The sequence below is a fragment of the Chaetodon trifascialis genome, chromosome 9, assembly GCF_039877785.1.
Source record: "Chaetodon trifascialis isolate fChaTrf1 chromosome 9, fChaTrf1.hap1, whole genome shotgun sequence".
In the NCBI taxonomy this organism is placed as follows: domain Eukaryota; kingdom Metazoa; phylum Chordata; class Actinopteri; order Chaetodontiformes; family Chaetodontidae; genus Chaetodon; species Chaetodon trifascialis.
The window spans coordinates 29,086,446-29,090,591 of record NC_092064.1 but is presented as its reverse complement, the minus strand read 5'-3'; the positions used below and the strand labels follow the sequence as shown (position 1 = coordinate 29,090,591).

At 49.7% G+C, this 4,146-nt stretch overlaps 1 protein-coding gene across 1 annotated transcript in view; it reads left to right on the top strand.

Annotated features, from left to right (window-relative positions):
- Positions 1–1,561: 1,561 nt before the first annotated feature.
- The window catches only part of capns1b (calpain, small subunit 1 b), a 193,456-nt gene continuing 190,871 nt past the window's right edge, over positions 1,562–4,146 (top strand). Inside the window, exon 1 of the mRNA XM_070970129.1 lies at positions 1,562–1,566. The gene's annotated coding sequence lies outside the window, so the exon portion shown is untranslated. The remainder of the gene's footprint in view (positions 1,567–4,146) is intronic.

Below are 4,146 nucleotides of genomic sequence, written 5' to 3'. Positions count from 1 at the left end.
CCGATCTGAGGCTCAAAGAGGTAAAACTAGTTTGAATTGTCCAAAATATTCATGCGAGTTTCTTCTTTCCTCTCCACCAATCAGCTGACGACCCCTCAGATTGATCAGGTGACCCTTCGGAGGGGCCCGGCCCTTAGTTTGGGAACCACTGGGCCTAACTGGTCACCTGCGTATGAAGCAGTTCAGGTGTAACTTCAGTCAGGAGCTCACGTTCTTTCACAAGTTCAGACAAGCTGCAGGTGTTTTTCTGAGTGATGCAATCATCAGCACCTTCCACTGAAACCACTGCATCCACCCCCCCTTTACCTGTTCAATTCAGCCAATGAACTGACAGCAGAACAGCTGGACTGGTGGTTGCTGGTGTCACTGCATGCTGTTCAGGAAGTGTAATGTCTTACAGGCGGTTGATGTGCAGGTAACACTCACCTGGATTAGCATCAATACCAGGTGAGAGATGGTGCTTTCACGGTGCTGCACGCCGTCACAACACTTCATGTTTCCTCTCCTGAGGTTAGAAATTGTTTCCTCTGCGCTCCTCGTTGACAGTTAGCAGCTCAGCGCCGTCCAACGAGGTCAAAGTTCATCACAGCCAATCACAACACAGCGAGAGAAGCAGGCAGCTGTTAAGACTCCCTCTTTGTTTAGAGGACGCCTCGAACTTGACGTCCGCTGAGAGACTACATCTGCTCTTCCTCCTCAGTGAGTCTCCGCCTGCAGGCCTGATGTGTGTTCTGGAGCTAACTTCAGCCGAGTCATTATTCTTATTCTCTTTTGAACATAATTAAACATATATTAAATATGAGTTGTCTTTCTGGGCTGCCAGGACGCCAGCGGAGACTCCAGGAAGTTACTGCAGGCATTCCTGGACAGATTCAGATATCAGGGGGCTTCAGAGGTGCTGCCAGCTGGACAGAGCCAGGCTAGCTGTTTCCCCCGTTTCCAGTCTTTATGCTAAGCTAAGACATGCTATCAAGCTTCCCTCCAGCAAGAAAGACAATAAGTTTGTTTGTTTCCTAAAAGTTGAACTTTTCCTTTAAGGAAGGTGCTGCTGAAACTGAAGTTCCATGTAAGCGCTCAACCAATGAAAGCTGACAAACAAGATGAAGTTATCTGAAACAGCAGACATCCAGACTGTCTGACGACGCGTTGAGACCAATACAAAGAGACGGAGACGGAGACAGAGACAGAGACAGCGTGCCCACAGACATGCATTTAGCTGTCAAACAAGCCCTGGCCTCCGTCCCATCAGACACTCTTTCACCCACCCACTCCACCAATGGCACTCATTTCCCTGGAAGGAACCACTGACATGCTCTTATTCTGAAGAAACCAAAAGACAAGCAGGATGAACACATGAATCACACAAAAGACAAACTTTTCTCTGATTTTGCAATTTGTCCTTTCAGTCATGAGTCTCTGGTTTCCATCAGTCGCAGTGAGTCTTTGAAGTTTCAGCCGCAGCAGCATCTGTGAGCGGCGAGCTGCTCGGCTCCACTTCCTGTTAACGGGGAGTTTTTGATGCCATCACAGCGTGTGCGTGACCTCCATTTACTGTCCGAAGTCTGCGTGTCCCACAAGGTGTAGTTTCTGCCTGAGGTCAAAGGTCAAGAGGCGATTTGGTCTCTGAACCAGAGCTGAAGACAGACCGACACCTGTTCAGAGACCACATCAACACATCCCTGAAAGGACAGAGGGGTGAGGACAAGCTGCCTGCACACAAGACAAGACATCAGCCAAAACTAGAGACAGCCCTGAGATCTCTGTCTCCATCTGTGGAGCGGGGGGGGTTTCAGGTTCCTCAGAACCAGCACAGCAGGGAAGCCGTCATGTCTCCACCCTGCTAACAATGCTCAGACATGAAGGTGTTTCTGAAGAAGACAAAGTTCCTGAGAGGACAAATTCATGGTGTGTGGACAGACAAGGACACGGGGGCTCTGCTAAACGTCATGATTTCAAAATAAAATGAGCCTGAACATGAAACCCTCGAAAGGTGAGACACCGGGACAGAGACAGGGACGAGTGTGAGGCAGAACCCTCATGAGACTGCAGAGACCGGACTGTGGACCGGACTGTCAGGTGACCGAGGCCTGCAGGTCTGCGCCGTCATCCGGACACTGAGTGAAAGCAGGAAGAGGCCATGATGACGAGCTCGGGCTTCTTCTGCTCAGGGCTGATTCCTGGGATTGAAACTCAGTTCTGTGTATCTGTGACTGACCGAGGAAACCCCGAACTGAGCTGATGCAGCTGCCGTTTCAGAGTAAGCTCAACGCTGATTCTCAGGAGACAAACTCGCTTCATTTCTGCTTTCTGTCCTCCGTCTCTGACGACATTTACTGAAGGACGACGGAAGGAAACGCAGGAAACGCTGACAAACACTGAAGAAACACTGCAGAGTTCAGTCACACATGAAGGAAAGCTCTGACCTTCTCAGCAACTTCAACAGTAAAACACAGAACGACACCACGTTCGACAGCTGAAGGTCCTGTTTTCAACCCGAGATTAGCTCGTCTGCACCGCGGTGGGTTTGAATGAGCGAGAACTTTCAGGTGAAACTGCAAACGAAGGCAAAATGAACAGAAAGAGATTAAAACTGGACATCAGTGCAGAGGGGAAATGCAGAGGTGCAGAGGGGAAATCCTTCAAGCTCCTTCCAGCTCTTCCTGCTTCAAGAGAAGATTTCAACCCGTTTCCAAACTTCAGGTGATTTTTTTCTTGTATAAAATCTGAATTTCTGGAAAACCCCCTAAACGAGTTGATCTGCATGAAACCATGTGAAACAGGCTGATGTCTGCTTTTACCTCCTCCACTCCTGAAGCCTCTTTCATACCTGCAGCTACAGAGATCAGATTTTACTTTCAGGTTCAGTCAACCCGCCGTGGGTCTGTCTAATCTCTGGAAGCAGACATCTGCATTGAGCCGAGGGACACGCATTCTGGTATCTGTCTGAGTAGAACTGACCAATCAGGTTTGAGCGGGCTTTGGCTGCATGCAGGTGAGTCGGCGTGGAGGGTGAAACCGGTGGAGCGCATTGATCGAAATCTGCACAGCACCTGCGTTAATGAGCAAACATCTGTTTACAGAGACCAGACAACAGGAAGTCGTGGTCCAGAGATTCATCACACAGACAGTTGCTGGTTAAGCTGGACGCCCCGAACGTCCCTCCTCTCTGTGGACGATTTCCCTCACGGTCGCACAACTCGACGTACGAACTCGTTCTGTGTGAGCGTGACGTTTGACGGCCTCACGGCACGACGAGCAGCAGGTTTGAGGGAAAACGTCTAATCGAGAGGAAACAGGGCGAGAGGTTTATTTCTGCATGATGGCTGCAAACAAAACGCTCATGAAAAACTCTTCCTGCTGGGATCTGAGAGGCGTCTCACACAGAGGGAGGGAAGCTGGAGTGGATTCAGTTGATATAAAAGTTAACAGCACATCTGGCCGATACCTGGACGCACACAAACACGCTGTTAAAGCTACACATGCTAACTGCAGAGCGGCAAACTTCCATGAGCTCAGCACTCAGCAGACGCACCTGAGTCTGATTAACCGACGTCGCTCGAGCCGCTGCAGGCCCAGAGCTGCGAACAGCAGGCGGATTAACACGGACTCAGCCCGTCCATTTGCGGACCAGAGACATCGTAGCAGGTCAGGAAGGCAGAGACAGACAGAGACAGAGAAATCCACAGCGGCTGTGTTTGTCTCAGAGGTTCTTAACGAACACGAGGTGTAAATAAACTCTGGAAGCAGAGAATAAACCACGAGGACATCTGAAGGTTCAGCTCAGCTCCTTTAAAGACTTAAAAACTTTTTCTTCTTCTTCTGATGAATTTCAGACTGGACCTGATTCATTTCCAGCTTTTATCAAGAAGGACACGAGAATTCAACGTCTGACATTCAAATATTTCAACAAATGTCAACCAAAGAAGAACGAGGACATCATGGACAGCAGAGACACACAGAGACACACAGACAGCACGGAGGGAGGACACAGAGGGACACACAGAGACACACAGACAGCATGAAGGGAGGACACAGAGGGACACACAGAGACACACAGACAGCATGAAGGGAGGACACAGAGGGACACACAGAGACACACAGACAGCATGAAGGGAGGACACAGAGGGACACACAGAGACACACAGA